This window comes from Hypanus sabinus, chromosome 16 (assembly GCF_030144855.1).
Source record: "Hypanus sabinus isolate sHypSab1 chromosome 16, sHypSab1.hap1, whole genome shotgun sequence".
In the NCBI taxonomy this organism is placed as follows: Eukaryota; Metazoa; Chordata; class Chondrichthyes; order Myliobatiformes; family Dasyatidae; genus Hypanus; species Hypanus sabinus.
Window position 1 is genome coordinate 10,407,551 of NC_082721.1, and position 17,796 is coordinate 10,425,346.

Genomic DNA, 17,796 nt, shown 5'->3' on the forward strand with positions numbered 1-17,796 from the left:
CTGTGGTGCCACTTTTAATGAATTATGGACCTGTATTCCCAGATCTCTTTGTTCTACCACACCCCTCAGTGCCCTACCATTCATTGTTTAAAACTTGTACTAGTTCGTCCCACTGAAGTGCAAAAATTCGCACTTGTCTGCATTAAATTCCAGGTGCTGTTTTTCAACCCATTTTTCTAGCTGGTAGATCCCTCTGAAAACCATGATAGCCTTCCTCACTGACCACTACACCCCCAGTCTTGGTATCATCCACAAATTTGCTGATTTAATTAACCACCTTATCATCCAGATCAATGATCTTGATGACAAACAACAAAGGACCCATACTGATCCCTGGGACACACCACTAGTCACAGGCCTCCAGTCAGTGAGGCAGTCCTCTACTACCATGAGAAAAGGGCTTCTCCCACAAATCCAATCTCTAATCTAATCCAATTTACTACCCCACCCTGAATACTGAGTGACAACCTTCTTGACCAGCCTCCCATGTGGCTTACTAAAGTCTATGTAGGCAACATCCACTGCCTTGCCTTTATCCACTTTCCCGGTAACTTCCTCAAAACTTTAAGCTTGGTTAGTAGACATGACCTATGAAGCTATGCTGGCTATCCTTAATCAGTCCTTGTCTATCCAAGTACTTGTATATCCAGTCCCTTAGAATACCTTGCAATAATTTTCCCATGATGATAAGGTCATAAGACACAGGAGCAGAATTAGGCCTTTTGGCCCATCAAGTCTGCTCCACCATTGAATCATGGCTACTCCTTTTTCCCTCTCCTCAGTCCCACTTCCCAGCCTTCTCCCCATAACCTTTGATACCATATCCAATCAAGAATCTATCAAGCCCTACCTTAAATACACCCAGCTGCCTGTGGTAATAAATTTCACAAATTCACCACCCTATAGCTGAAGAAATTTCTCCGCATCTCACTTTTAAATGGACATCCCTCTATCCTGAGGCTGTGCCCTTTTGTCCAAGACTACCCCACCATGGAAAACATCCTTTCCATAGTTACTATGTCCAGGCCTTTCAACAATCGAAAGGTTTCAATGAGATCCCCCTTCATCCTTCTAAATTCCAGCAAGTACAGACCCAGAGCTGTCAAACATTTCTTATATGATAACCCTTTCATTCCCAGAATCATCCTTGTGAACCTCCCCTGAGCCTTGTCCAGTGCCAGCATGTCTTCTCTTAGATGAGGAGCCTAAAACTGTTCACATTTCTCCAGGTGAGGCCTCACCGGCGCCTTGGCAACAAAGGCACCTATTCCATCACCTAAATCATTGATATACATCATAAAAAGAAGCGGTCCCAACACTGACCCCCCCCCACCCCCCCGTGGAACACCAGTGGTTTCCAGCAGCCAACTAGAAAAGGATCCTTTTATTCCCATTCACTGCATCCTACCACTCAGCCAGTGCTCTAACCATGCCAGTAACTTTCCTGTAATACCATGGGCTCTTAAATTGGTAAGCAGCCTGCCTTCTGGAAGTACAAATATCCACTGCATCCCCTTTATCTGTCGTACTTGTAATCTCCTCAAAGAATTCCTACAGATTCATCAGGCAAGATCTTTCCTTAAGGAAACCACGTTGACTTTGTCTTTTCTTGTCCTTTGTCACCAAGTCCTCCACAACCTCATCCTTAACAATTGACTCAAACATCTTCCCAACCACTGAGGTCAGACTAACTGGTTTATAATTTCCTTTCTGCTGCCTTCTTGCTTTCTTAAAGAGTGGAATGACATTTGAAATTTTCCAGTCCTCTGGCACCATGCCAGAGTCCAATAATTTTGAAAGATCAATACTAATGCCTCCACAATCTCCACCACTACATCTTTCAGAACCCTTGGGTGTAGTTCATCTAGCCCAGGTGACTTGTGTACCCTTAAGTTTGTCAGTTTTTTGAGCACCTTCCCCTTGTAATAGCATCTACATTGACTGCTCTTCCCTCACAGCCTTCAATATCTGGCACACTGCTTAGTGTCTTCCCCAGTGAAGACTGATGCAAAATACTCATTTAGTTCATCTGTCATCTCCTTGTCCCCTGACATTATCACTCCGGCTTCATTTTCTAGTGGTCCTATATCCACTCTCATCTCTTTTATTTTTTACTTATTTGAAAAAGCTTTTAGTATCCACTTTGATATTGTTTGCTAGCTCGCTTTCATATTTCATCTTTTCCTTCCTAACAATTCTTATAGTTGCTCTATGTAGGTTTCTTAAAGACTCCCAATCCTCTGTCTTCCCATTTATTTTTGCTTTGTCATATGGTCCCTCCTTTACTTTTACTGTAGCTTTGACTTTCCTTGTCGGCCACGGTTGTACTATTTTGCCATTTGTGTATTTCTCTGCTTTTGGAATACATCTGTCCTATACTTTCCACATTTTCCCCAGAAACTTAAACCATTGCTACTTTGCTGTCATCCCTGCCAGCATCTCCTTCCAATTTACTTTGACCAACTTCTCTTTCACGGCACTGTAATTTCCTTTACTCCACTGAAATACTGCTATGTCAGACTTTACTTTCTCCATATCAGATTTCAAGTTGAACTCAATCATATTGTGATAATTGCCTCTGAAGGGTTCTTCTACCTTGAGCTCCCTAATCAACTCCAGTTCATTGCATAAGACCCAATCCAGTATAGCTGATCCCCTAGTAGGCTCAATGCCAAACTGCTCTAAAAAGCCATCTTGTAGGCATTTAACAAACTCACTCTCTTGAGATCCAATACCAGCCTGCAAGTTGAAATTTCCCATAACTATCATAACATTACCTTTTCTGTTTCCCATTGTAATCTGTAGTCCATATCCCAGCTACTGTTGGGAGCCATCATATAACTGCCATTAGAGTCCTTTTACCCTTGCAGTTTCTTAACTCAACCCACAAGGATTCAACATCTTTTGATCCTACAACACATCTTTCTACTGATTTGATGCCATTCTTTGCCAGCAGAGCCATGCCATCCCGTCCGCTGATCTTCTTATCTCTCCGATAGTGTGTAACCTTCACCTTTCAACTATAACCATCCTTCAGCCATGATTTAGTGATAGCCACAGCATCAAACCAATCTATAATAATGCAACAAGATCATCCACCTTATTTCTTATATACCATGCATTGTGATATAATTGAGTGTTGTATTTGCTGCCCTTTTTGATTCTGCATCCCTAATGCACTGATACTCACCCTGCTGGCTGCAGTTTTGACCTATGATCTGCCTGCTCTTCCTGACAGTCTGACTGCGTTTTAACCATCTGTCCTATCCTTATCCTGAGTCCCTTCACTCCATTTCCCACTCCCCCCGGCCAAATTAGTTTAAGCCCTCCCCAGTAGCTCTAACAAACCTACCCACAAGATTATTGGTCTCTCTCCGGTTCAGGTGCAATCCCGTTACCTTCGAACAGGTCATTCCTTCCCCAGAAGAGATCCCAATGATCCAAGAACCTGAAGCCTTGTCCCCTGCACTAGCTTCTCAGCCGCACATTAATCTATCAGATCATCCTGTTTCTATCCTCACTGGCATGCAGCACAGGCAGCAATCCTGAAATTACTACCGTGAAGGTCCTGCATCTCAGCTTTCTCCCTGGCTATCTAAATTCTCTTTTCAGGACATCTTTGCTTTTCCTTCCTATGTCATTGGTGCTAATGTGTACTAAGATAACTGGCCGCTCTCCCTCCCTCTCTAAAATGCTGTGGACACAGTCTGAGATGCTCCCATCCCTGGCACCTGGGAGGCAATGTATCATTCCGATGTCCTGTTCACATCCACAGAATCTCCTGTCTGTTTCCCTGACTGTTGAGTTACCTATCACTACAGCTCTCTTTTCTCTTTTTCCCTTCTGCACCACAGACCTATACTCAGTGCATGTAACCCGTTCTCCGTGGCATTCCCCTGAGAGATCATCCCTCACAACAGTATTCAAAACAATATACTTATATTGGGGAACGGCCACAGGGGTTATCTGCCTATTCACATTTCTATTTCTCCTGACAGTCACCCAGCTACTCACCACCTGAAACTTAGGGGTGATTACTCTTCTGTTGTAACTCCGATTAATTATGTCTTCTCTCTCCCATACAAGCTGAAGTTCGTCCAGCTGCTGCTTCAGATCCCTAACACAGTCATTATGGAGCTGCAGCTGGATGCACTTCATGCAGATATAATTCCCTGGGAGACCCAGAGTCTCCCAGGACTTCAACATCTGGCATGAAGAACACACAACAGCAATTTACTACACTGGGTACAGTAAGAGGGGAATCTAGGGAACCTTAGCAGAAGCTTATCCAGAGCCATGCCTTTTTCGAGCCAAAGCCTGATGCTCCTACTCTCACTGGCCCTACCTTCCCAACAATGGCCACCCAACATGTTACTTCTGTCCTTTTTAAACAAGTGTAACCGGCCTGTGAGAAACCTCGCCACTGTGGCCTGCTCCTGCCACTGATTGGGCCACTAGCCACTGGAAGGAGCCTGAATACCCACAAAGCTCTCCTTTTAAACAGGCATTGCTGACCTGCAAGAAACCTCGACACTGTGGCTTGCTCCTGTTGCTGATCGGGCTGCCAGAATGAGCCCGACTCACTGGCGGCCCAATCAGACACAGGGCTGATGTCAGATTCACCAGCTTATTATTTACTGGCTTCTGTTTAGAGCCTTTTCTTATAAAACAGTGGAACAACATTGGCTATCCTCCAATCCTCTAGTACCTCCTCTGTCTCTAAGGATAATCTAAATATCTCTGCTAGACTGCATTATCTTACTCAATAGTCCATGGCACAGGTAGCAATACAGAGATCACAACCCTCGATGACCTACTCCTAACTCCTGAGTTCTCTATGATGAACCTCGTCACTCGTCCTACCCATGTCATTGGTGCCTACATGGACCACGACCTCTGGCTGTTCACCCTCCCACTTTAGAATACTGAGGACTCGATCTGAGGTGTTCTGGACCTTGGCGCCTGGAGGGGTGAGAGGGCAACATACCATCCTGGAATCTCTTGTTCACCCACAGAACCTCCTGTCTGTTCCCCTAACTAATGAATCCCCTATCACCACAGTATGCCTCTTCTCTTCCCTCCGTCTCCCCTTCTTTAATGAATTACAGAGGCAGGTTCAGTACCAGAGACCTGACCACTATGACTTTCCTCTGTTAGGTCATCCCCTACCCTCTCCAGCAGTATTCAAAGTGGTATATCTATTGTTGGGGGGATGGCCACAGGGGTACTCTGCACTGGCTCCTTAAAGCCTTTCCCCATCCTGACTGTTACCCAGTTTCCTGTATTTTGCACCTTGGGTGTTACTACCTCTCTATATCTATCATCCCTTCAGCCTCCTGAATGATCTGGAGTTCATCCATTTCCAGCTCCAACTCCTTAACATAGATTGTTAGAAGCTGCAGTTGAACGCACTGTCACAGTTGTTGTCAGGAACACTGGAGTTCTTCCTGCCTTCTCACATCTGGCAAGAGGAGCATTCAACTATCTTGCCTGGCTTCTCTGCTGTCCTAGCTGAGCAGGTGTAAAGAAGGGAAGGCAGTGGGGAACTTTACCTGGAGCTTTTTTTTTAACCTTCTCTAACTGAAGCCACGTCACTCAAACTTTTTCTACTGTGACTATGGCTGCTGCATTTGCCCTTGCCTTCTTTAATTTGCTCTTGCAAATCAGTCGCAGATTGGTCACTGGCCAGAGCTCAAATAAGCTGCCACGATCTGGCGCTGCCCTTTTCTACTTGGGCAGTTGACCTGAGTGAAATCCCCGCCCCCTTGTAAGCTTATGACGTCTGGAGTGGTTGCTGGTCTGGTTGATAACTTTTCGTTAGAATTCAAAAAAAATTTTAATTTAAAATGTGTTGGATTTTTGAGAATGGGGTGAAGGAACGGGAACGGATTAAGGAGGACTGAATGAGTAAGTGATGATGGTGTCAGGTTCAGTGAATTAAGAACAATTGTACTTTTCATGTCTTTATTGAACATATTGTTGATCATTCACAGTGCAGGCTGGAAAATGTATCTGAACCCTTGTTTTTAATAACTGGTTAAACCTCCTTTAGCGGCAATCGCCTCCACTAAACGTTTCCTGTAGTTCCTGTTCAGACTTGCACAGTAGCGAGGAGGAATTTTAGACCATTCCTCCATATAAAACTGTTTCAATTCATCTATATTTCTGGGATACCTTTCATGAACAGCCTCCTTCAGGTCCTGCCACAGCATCTCAATTAGGTTAAGGTCTGGACTCTGACTTGGCCATTCCAAAACATGTATTTTCTTTTTGAAAACATTTTGTTGTTGATTTACTTTTGCGTTCAGATCATTTTCTTGTTGCATCATCCAGCTTCTATCAAGCTTCAGGTGCCATACCGCTACCCTGACATTCTCCTGTAAAATGTCTTGATACAATTTTGAATTCATTGTCCCTCAATTATCGCAAGCTGTGTCCTGAGGCAGCAAACCATGATGCTCCATCCACCATGCTTCAGTTGGTGTGCAGTGCCCTTTTTCCTCAAACATAGTGGTATGTATTTCTGCTTAACAAGTTCGACCTCTGTCTCACATTCTGTCTCATATCCACAGAATGTTGTCCCAGAGCGCTATGGATCATCCAGCTGGTCTTTTATAAACTTGACGTGCAGCAATATTCTTTTGGAGAGCAGTGGCTTCCTCCGTGGTGTCCTTTCACAAACACCATTCTTGTTCAGTGTTTTTTTTTGTAGTGGACACATGCACAGAGACTTCAGCAAGTTCTAAAGATTTCTGCAGGTCTTTTGCTGTTATCCTTGGGTTCTTTTTCACCTCCTTCAGCATTCCACGTTGTGCTCTTGGTGTGATATTTGCAGGACGCCCACTCCTAGGGAGAGTAGCAACAGTACTGAATTTCTTCCATTTGTAGACAGTTTCTCTTACTGTGGTCTGATGAACGTTCAGGTCTTTAGAAATCCTTTGGTAGCTTTTTCCAGCTTCATGCATCCCTATAGTTCTTCTACTGTCCTCTGAAAGTTGTTTTGATTGAGGCATGATGCACATAAACAGATCTTTCTTTAAGAGCAGCCTCTGTCAGTAACCTGACTTTGTGTGTCGTTTTTATAGGGCAGAGCATCTACAATGCACACCTCAAATCTCATCTCATGATTGGACCGCCTGACTCCAAATAGCTTTTGTAGAAGGCATTACCCCTGAGCTTCACAGACTTTTTTGAACCTAGACTGTGATTAATAAACTCTTCTCAGACTTCAAACCAGTTACAGATATTGATTAGAACCGACATTTCAATGACAAACTCTGCCATCATCTTCAGCGATAAAGTGATGATTATCCCAGAAGATGATGACAGTGTGTCTTCGAAACATCAGTTATAATTAATACCTTTACCTGGCTTGAAGCCCGAGAAGAGTTTAGTCGTCATATATTCCAGGAAAGCACTAGATCTTTTTTTTATTAGACTAATTGATTAACTGGTGTACTCAGTATTGACAAGAAGAAGTAGAATTGTTGTTCTTAGTTATGCAGATTCACATTTATGAGTAATTAATGCAATCTTGCAACAATGATTTAATATTCCAGTTGAAGCTCAAAGAATTGGTTCTGATGAAAGCTGGTTATCTGAAATGTTGGACTCTTGAATGTATAATTTGTCAAGCTGGAAGATGAGATGCAGTTCCTTGAAGTTGCAGCACAGTTTCTTGAAGTTTCATTGTGCTTTGTTGAAATAGTATACAAAGCCCATAAATGGAGAGGGTCAGAGTGAAAAATTAAAATGTGGGTAACTGGAAGCACAGTGCTCACACAATCTTTGTTTGTTCTCTTCAGCCTAAAGGAGGCTCCAGATACCATTTTTATTTAAAGATATGATTGATAGGAAGCAGTATCCATGGAAAGGATAAACATATGATGTTTTGCACCAAGGCCCTTCATCAGGACTGGCTGAAGGGATCTTCCCAGCCCTGATGAAAGGTCTTGGTCCAAAATGTTGAGAAAGACTTCTATGGAGGGAATTGAGCATCAATATTTCTCTTGGTCTCCTTTGAAATATTGGTCTGGCACCCGGCCTGAAACGTGGACTGTCCTTTCCTCTCCGTAGGTACTGCCTGACTTGCTCTGTTCCTCCAGTACCTTGTGTGCGTTGCTTAAGATTTCCAGCATCCGCATAATCACTTGTGTTTTTGACTGATAGGAATATTTTCCCTCTCAAGTATCTTCTGCCTTTTTGTGATTTGGGTGACCTAGTTTGCAAATGTAAACACTTGCTCATCAATGATTCAAACTAAAGATTCTTGACTAAAGGAACAGGAGCAATTCAATCTTCTTAAGTTGATTAGTTAAACATTCCATGGGAAATAAAGAAGTATTTTGACACTTTAATCAGCTGTTATGAACAAAAGGTTAAGTTTAACAAGCTTGGATTAGGGCTGTACAAATGGGTATAAATAATCAGGGGAAAATTGCTGTTATAATCACAGAGGCCCTGTTTTTCTATTTTGACATCTGCTCATCTGGTAATCCTGTACTGAACTAGAAAGTCTTGTTGCCATGACACTTGTACGTTAAAAATGAGAACAAATAAAAATAGAAAATGCTGGAAACGCTCTGTGAGTCGTGCAGAATCTGTGAAAAGAAAATGGAGTTAACATTTCAGGCCAATAATTCCTCAGCAGAGCTTGAAACTGAGAAATCTTTGCTTCCGTGGGAAATGGTAAAATATGGGGAATGGCCTATTGGTCTGTATGATTTTTGGCTTTTGTGTTCTCAAAGTGGATTTCTTCTTCTGGGAGTGATTGTTCTTGCACAAATAAGTGAGGACAGTGGTAAAATATTGCAGGTCTGTGCAGCCTCTCTTTTCCTGATTCATCTTAACTGATCTTAGCAACATTTCAAGTGGAAAGCATATTGCATGCTCTTTGTTAATGACGATGATGAAATATTGATGATGGATATTCCAAATGTACCGGGATTTTTTTAGATTCTCCTCTGCTTTCCAAAATGTATTTCTTCCACACTAGAAATCCTGAAGTAGACTTGGTGAGGAAAACATATTAGTTACTAGCCCGCAGCTCACAGCCCAAAATTAGTCCATAGCCTGAACCAAACCCTTATGTAAATGTTGCTTTCTTGTGCTTTTAAGAGCCCATGGCACAGTCTACTTTTCCATGCAAAGACAAACCATATGAGATATAAGCAAAATAGGGCTGTTAAGACTACTGAGTCTGCTCCAGCATGGCTGACTTATTATTCCCTCTCAAGCGCATTCTCTTGCCTTCTCCTTTTAACCTTTGACACAGCTACTAATTATGAGCCTGTCAACCTCCGCCTTAAGTATATCCAATGACTTGGCCTCCACTGCTGACTGTTACAATGAGTCCCATAGATTCACCACCCTATGGCCAAAGAAATTCCTCTTCATCTCTGTTCTGAGGGGACTTTTTTTTCTGAGGCTGTACTGTCTGGTCCTAGACTACCGGAAACACCCTCACCTCTACACCCAGGCCTTTCAGTATTCAGCAGGTTTCAAATAAATTCCCCCACATCCTTCTAAACTTCAGCAAGTAAGGACTAGAGCCATCAGCAACACCTCATGCATGTTAGTCCTTTCATCTCCAGGGTCAATTTTGTAAACCTCCTTTGGATCCTCTCCAATTGCCTGCACATCCTTTCTTGGATAAGAAGCCCAAACCTGCTCGTAAAATGCCCTATAAAGCCTCAGCGTTACATCGTTGCTTTTATATTCTAGTCCTCTCAAAATAAATGCAAGCATTGCATGCCTGTTTCGTAACAACTTAAGACCTTTCAACTTCCCAAACACTTTTTCCTAAGTAATATTGATTACATCCCTGATACTCTTGAATTTTTAGCATGCTGCTGGCATCTCCTATGGCGAAGATTGATGCAATATACTTAGTTCTTTCACTGTTTTTGTTCCCCACTACTACTCCAGCAGTCCATGTCCACCGTCCACTCTTGATTCCTTGTTTGGAAGGATCCATTTGGTGCCTTTCCTGCTTTTATTGTTGCAGACAGGATTGTGCTTAGTTGTTAAAACTTTCCCAATCCGTTCACTGCCCACAACTGCCTGACCTCAACCGTGAAGCTAATGATTGCAAGGAAGTACTCAAGGCAACTGGTAGTTACTGCATCACATGCTAGGAAAATACACTGCCTTCAAGAAAGAAGTGAAGAGCTGACATTGCAAAGATGCTTTCATGTTAACAGATGTGTGGTTTCGTTTGACATCATGTGACAAAGTCAGCAGCTGGGGAGAAAAAAAAGAACTAATGGTTATGAATGGCTTGTTGGTGAAATTTAAATTAATTTACATTAGGGGTCAGATTGTTTGATCTTTGAGGTAAAAATCTGTTCAAAGAAACATGATACTGTAATAAATGACATTACTTGAAGACAGAGCACACCTCTGCACTGGATAAGGGCAGGGCTTCAGTAATACTATTTGTATTGGCAGAGGAACAGCCCTTACAGCTGTCATATACACCACAGGATTGAAACTGTTCAGTTCAACCACATCGTACTCTGTTATTTCTTATCCTTATTAATTTCTCTTGAAGAGTAAACTTTGTGCTAGGATGCAGTTATTGTTATTGGCATGTATCCAGCCATTAATACAAATGCCTAATCTTTTCCGCCACCTCCCTCTTCCCCATCCCCATCTCTTGCAGCTATTTATCTCCCACCCCTCACCCCACTCCCCAACCATTTCCCCTCATTTGAAGGCAAACCCTTCAGCATAATTCGATTCCATTAAAATTAATACCAATCATATCCACGGGTTTGTTTTTTAGACACCAAAAAAAAAAGTTTGATTGGGAGCTCAAGCTGAATTTGCTTTTCCCCCTCTGCAGCTTAGGATAAGCCAGGGATTTATCGTTTGCTCTGTTTGGCTCAGTACCACACCAAATAGATCTTTTAACCATCAAGACAATCTGTTCTGACATTTCATTCCTTTTCCACAGAGTCATGCCGAAATGTGCCTGGCCACCCTCATCCCTGCCATCCTCAATACCTATCTCCACTATTCCCAGTTAGAAATACAGCACAGGCCTGCGGTGCCCAATTACCATGTTACCAATTAACCTACTAACCCATACATATTTAGAATGTGGGAGGTCACGGGGGAACTCCTTACCGACAACTACAGAATTGAACCCAGGTCGCTGGCGCTGTAATAGTTACTCTAACCTCTCCAAGTACCTGTCCAAATGCTTTTTAAATATTGTAATTGTATCTGCTTCCATCAGTTCCTCTGGCAGCTCATTCTAAATATTCGCAGGCCTCTGTGTAAAAATGTATGCCTAAAATCTCATCTCAATTTACCCCATTCACCGCCCTCAGTATCTTGTGTCCCCTGGTTCTAGACACGCATACCTGGGGAAAAAAATTCTATCTTTGCCCCTCATACTTTCATGAAGTTTTATCATCTTTTCTGTAATAGAACGTACAAGAAGAATAGGCCCTTCAGCCCATTAAAAGAATGGGGTGAGGTGATTCTCATTGAAACCTATCGAATATTGAAAGGACTAGATAGACTGGGTGTTTCCAATAGTGAGAGAGTGTAGGACTAGATGGCCCACCTCAGAATGGAAGGATGTCCCTGAAGAACAGATGAGGAATTTTCCTCGCTGGAGGATGGTGGATCTGTGGAATTTGTTAGCACAGATGGGGGTCATAGAGGCCTGGTCAATCTGCCATGATGAAATGGCGGTGCAGACTCAATGGGTCAAATGGCCTAATTTTGCTCCTTTATCTTATGGTCTTATGAATGTGCTGTCTGTGATGCTAATTTAAACCAATCTCATCTGTCAGCCCTGATGGTCACTGTGTACTTTTGCATTTGACCTCACAAAGTGTCTCACGTTGAACCCTGAGGAACACCAGCAATACCAGACCTCTTGTCAGAATAACATCTCTCCACTAATACCGTCTGCCTCCTCTGCCCAAGCCAGTTTTGAGTCCAATCTTCCAAGTCACTGGATCCTTTGTACCTGAATCTTTTGGATTAGTAGCAAACTGTCTCTGAACTATCTCCAATGTTACTGTCTTCTTCCTTTTGCAAGGTGAGCAGTACAGTACAGAGTGACAAGTGAGCTGTACACTACCTCAGCTGTATAGTTTCTCTGCCATACTGTGGTTCCTTTGACTTTTGTAGCTAAGATTTCCCTGTGAGTTGGGCAGGAATGGACTGAATTTACTGGTTTCTGATAATTTGGCACCTTGGAAACGCTTGAGAGATGCCTGTCTAAATTATTTCTGGGTCTTTAAATATAAATGATTGCCTTTCCAATTTCCCAAAGTTTTCTTGACCCCAATAACTTTACTGAAAACTATATTAATAAAGAATTTTATTTCATGTTGCAGCAAATGTTGTTCTCATCAAAATCACTGGAAGTACTTTATAAATTTGTAACTGCATGTTTTTTTTAATGAGAAAGCAAATCCTAATCAGGGGAACTGAGGTCTGATTACAAGTGGTAACTTTGAAGGGAATGTAACATTCTGGTTGAATGCCTACAATTTCATTGGAATTAGAAATGAGAATTAATATCGTGACTGGAAGCAATACACAAAGTTTACTGTCAACGTGGCTGCTCAACATATCTGTTGCTACAGGTAATTCCAAGTAATGCCAGAATATTTTAAAAAAGCTTTTTTAAATTTTCATCAATGACAGATCCGAAAAACTTTTTTTTTTAAATCAGCTGAACTGATCTGTAGATTTCTTCTGTGTAGTTGGGCTTCAATAAATGTTAGTTATTTTATACTTGCTAGTTTTCTCATCCAGGCTTCTCACCACATGTCGCACAATATATTCTGCTGCTCCTAACTGAACCACATCAAGGCAAACAATATTTTTTAAACAGGATGCAAGCAAAGTGGGAAAGCAGTAAAGGAGCCAGGATACAAAAATTAGTTGATCATTGTGCAAAGTTTTTTGTAATAGTTGCTTATGTACACTGTATGTAAAGAGGCACGAGGGCACATTAGAAATTATTCAGATAGTATCTATTAAGCTAAGGACTGATGAGATGCACCGTGCATCTTGTAGAGTATTTATGCACAGCAGGTGATGACTGCAAGGCTGCTGGTACTTAATGGATGAGGTGAGACCAAATTCAATTATTTTGTTTTCTTCTGGCTTCTCTTCTGTGCCATGTCCTCCTGACCCCCTTGCCTCTCCTTTGAACTCCCAGATGAGACATGAGAGCATGAAAAAACAGACAAATAGCTCCTATCAGCTCCAGCGAGGTACCTCTAAGCTGCACCTTTAGACATCTCAGATGTAAAGCTCAGTGAGGGCTCAATTTCTTTTCCCCTGACAAAACCTGCTCTACCACTGAATTACTAGTTTGTTTTCTATTTTGCTTTGAATATCACAGCAGCTACAAAGAAGGCACGGCAGCAGCTATATGTCTTTAGGAGTTTGAGGAGATTTGATATGTCACCAAAGACACTCAACAAGTTTCTACAGATGTACATTGGAGAGCATTCTAATTGGCAGCATCACTGTCTGGTGTGATTGGAGGGAAGGGTGTGGCTGCTGCACAGGATCAAAAGAAGCTGTAGATAGTTGTGACCTTAGTCAGCTCCGTCACGGGCACTATCCTCCTTAGTATCCAGGGCATCTTAACTCAGCACTGATGTCTAGCATCTGGTGCAGGCAGAGTGTCTGGCTGAGTACTAAAGACCTGTGCTGATCAACTGGCTGGAGTGTTCACTGATATCTTTAACCTCTCACTTTGGCAGCCTGAGGTACCAATCCATTTCAAGCCGGTTTCAATTATATCGGTGTCTAAGAGGAACGTGGTAAACAATAATCCAGTAGCATCCACTGTGATGAAGTCCTTTGATAGGCCAAATCAACACTGTCTGAGAAGTGACAGGTCAACAGCATGTGCCATTTCATTGGCTCTTCATTCACTCCTAGAACATCTGGACAGCAAGATGCATATATCAGGATACTCTTTCATGACTACAGCTCAACATTCAATACTATCATACCCCCCCAAACTAATCAAAAAGCTTCAAGTCCTAGGCCTCTATACCCTCTTGTGCAACTGGACTCTCGATTTCCTCACTTGCAGACACCAGTCAGTTCAGATTGGCAACAACATCTCTTGTGCAATCTCCCTTGGCACAGGTGCATCACAAAGCTGTATACTTAGTCTGCTGCTCTGTTTGCTTTACGCTTATGACTGTGAGATCAAGCACAGATCCAATATCATATTAAGTTTGGCAATGACGCCACTGCCAAATCAAAGATGATAATGAATCAGCATTTAGGAGGGAGATTAAAAATCTGGCTGAGTGGTGCCACAACAACAACCCCCACTCAATGTCAGTAAGACCAAAGAGCTGATTATTGACCTAAAAGGAGGAAACCAGAGGTCCCTGAACCAATCCTCATTAGGGGATCAGAGATGGGGAGGGTCAGCGTCTTTAAATTCCTCAGTATTATCATTTCAGAGGATTTGTCCTGGGTCCAGCACGTAAGTGGCATTACAAAGAAAGCATAGTAGTACCTCTACTTTATCAGAAGTTTATGAAGATTTGGCATGTCATCTAAAATTTTGGAAAAACTCTCTTTAGATGTGCGGTGGAGAGTATAATTGACTGGTTGCATCATGTCCTATTATGGAAGCACCAATGCTCTTGTATGGAAAACCCTAAAAAAGGTAGTGGATACAGTCCAGTCTATCACAGGGATGCAGCATCCACCATCAAGGACCCCCAGTGTGCTCTCTTTTTGATGCTGCCATTTGCAAGTAGGTATAGGAGCCTCGGGACCTGCAGCACCAGCTTCAGGAACTGTTATTACCTCTTAACCATCAGGCTGCTGAACCGGAGAGGATGGCTTCACTTGTCCCATCACTGAACTGTTCCCACAAGCTATGGACTTAGACCACATCCACACTAGACAGGATAATTTTGAAAACGCCAGTTTCGCATAAAAACAATAGGCGTCCACAATAAACATTTTAAAAAATATCTCTGTCCACATTAAAATGGATATTTCGGTGAATCTCCTACTGCGCAAGCGCAGGACGCATCTACTGAAAACAAGCGACATGCTTGGTGTCGAATCTTGCCGTGAAAGACTTGTTGCACATTTGTTCAGTTACAGACTAGAAAAACTTCAACGACAGGCAGCTGTTGGCTCTCGCACAGGAGGACTTAAAAGTTAAAAAAAACACAAATACTCGAGCGTATGGAGACAACCGATAGGGAGTTCACAGACAGTATGACCCGGCTGACAACGAACATTGAAAAACTGACTAACTCTGTTGCATTAATAAAGCCCCTTGTTAAATGTACAAAACATGTCTGCATCAGTATTATTTTGTATTTCCATATAATGTTACATTAGGCTGTTACATATCTATTGTCAGAGAAGTACTTGCATAAATAGGTAAATCACCTTCATACAAGCAAGGACAGAAAACAGGGCAAAGTGAGTATACTTATTTATTCAGTAAGTTATGGGTCAAAGTATTTGGTGAGTACACTTCTAACTCCTCTGGCTTCAGTCTCGTTGCCATCTGTTCTGAAATTGTTAGGTTGCGTTCAGGAAAACAATAAAATGGCACGCTGCCGTCACCATTTGTTCCAGCACGTCATGACAGTGTTTTTAGATTTCTCTGGTTACCCTGTTCACACTGCTCCAACCAATCCGGTGTTTTCAAAATTACACACTTTGGAGAGCGTTTATGAACTTCTCTGTTTTCTGGGGACGAAAACGCCGTTTTAGTGTGGACGGAGGGTAAAAACGAAGAGAAAAAGCTTTGGTTATGAATTTATCCAGTGTAGTGTGGACATAGCCCCACTTTCAAGGCCTCTTCATCCCATGTTGTTGAAATTTTATTGTTTGTTTATTTATTTTTCTTTTTGTATTTGCAAAATTCACTCTTTTTTCGCACAATGGTTGCTGTCCATCCTGTTGGGTGTGGTCTTCCATTGATTTTATTGTGTTTCTTGTTTTTACTGTGATTGCCTGTAAGAGAATTAATCTCCGGGTTGTATATAGTGACATATGTGAACTTTGATAAAAAATTTACTTTGAACATTGATCCTTAACTCTTACTAATGAAATAACTAAACCATTTTTTTCTTGCTCAAAAACTACTCCACTGCTGATTAAATTAATTTCCTTTGAAACTATGAGCTCAGGAAGAAATCCCAGAGTAAATATAGGCTGTAATTTCAGACCAGGAAATCAGGAAGCTGTTTGTTCAGTAACCTTTAATAAGACACAAGGAAAGCATTTAAGTTCTGGAAGCAACGCAGAAAAGTTATGGGACTAGTGTCTAGTGCCAAAAAGTTAATTATGAGGGAAAGACCGGAAAAGTTAGTACACATTAGTTTTGAAGGGGTTGACTGTGATGGTCCATTGGACCTATTTTAAATTTATTAGCATGGAACAGAAAGGGGGGAAAATAGAACACTTCTTCCAAAATATCACTTGTAAATGACAAAATTTAAGACTTGGGTTACTAATTTCATCTTCAGACAAAAATAGTAAAGGTTTTGTGGGTATTCTGGGCGAGATACAGAGGGAATGATTTTGAGTTGTTTTGTCAGCAGAAAAGACAGATGTTCACTTTAAGCATTTAAAAGAAATTTGGACAGATATGCAGATGGGACGGGTATGGGGGAAGGGCACTAATCTGGGTGCAGGTCGATGGGATTAAGCAGGGTAATAGTTTGACATGAATTGGATGACCTAAAGGGCCTGTTATCTGTGTTGTAGCGACTGCATAAAAATGATCTCATTAGTTTTTGCAAAGGGCATTTGAGTTTTTCTCTGAATGAATAAAGTAAGTTTTCCTCAGCTGTACTAAGCTCCAAGTTTACCTGTTGAACGTAGTACAGAATATAGCTGTGTATAGCTTCTGCAAGGTGGTTTAGTGATAAATAGAGCTTGTTTCTAAGATTTAACATCCTTGTTGCTGGTCTTCATAAGTTTATTTTTTGCTTTCCATCCTACAATGTAATTTTATAATCAAACTACTTTTGGTTGGAGCTTCTCTATCAGTGGTACACTGTCTTGCAAATGAAATGTTAATTGAAGCTCTTCGGTGAAAGTTTGAAGAGCATTTATCCTTAACCAACAAAATGTTAATGTGTATAATCTAGTTATTTTTTAAGTGATATATATATATATACATACACACACACACACACACACACACACATATTCAGTGGCCAGTTTATTAGGTACCTCTTGTGCTCTTCTGTTGCCTTCAATCAGTCTGACCATTCTCCTCTGACTTCTCATTAACAAAATGTTTTTGCCCACAAAACTGCTGCTGACTGGATTTTTGGGGTGGTTGCAACATTTTTTTGTTAACTCTGGTGACTCTTGAAAATCCCAGGAGATCAGCATTTTATGTGATACTCAAACTGGCACCAACAATCATTCCATGGTCAAAGTCACTTCAGATCACATTTCTTGACCATGCCTGCATGCTTTCATGCATTGAATTGCTGCCAAATGATTAGTTTGTTACATATTTGCAATAATGAGCAGGTTTACTAAATGAAGTGTATGTGAAATTAGCTATCATGTTTATCTTTTTAACCTAAAATGGATTTTTTAAGTGAACAATAAATATTTAAGGAAGAAAAGGCTGGCAGCTGAACACAGGTTGGTATCCAGTCCTGTCTGTTGCATCAGAAGCACAAAATGCCATGCAGATAGCAGAGTTTGTCATCGAAACAGCAGTTATAACTGATACCTAAACCTGGCTGGAAGCCCGAGAAGAATTTATTTGCCATATATGCTGGGAAAGCACTAGAT

At 41.6% G+C, this 17,796-nt stretch overlaps 1 protein-coding gene across 1 annotated transcript in view; it reads left to right on the top strand.

Annotated features, from left to right (window-relative positions):
* The window catches only part of LOC132406001 (alpha/beta hydrolase domain-containing protein 17B-like), an 80,567-nt gene that overhangs the window by 52,225 nt on the left and 10,546 nt on the right, over positions 1–17,796 (top strand). The window lies entirely within an intron of this gene.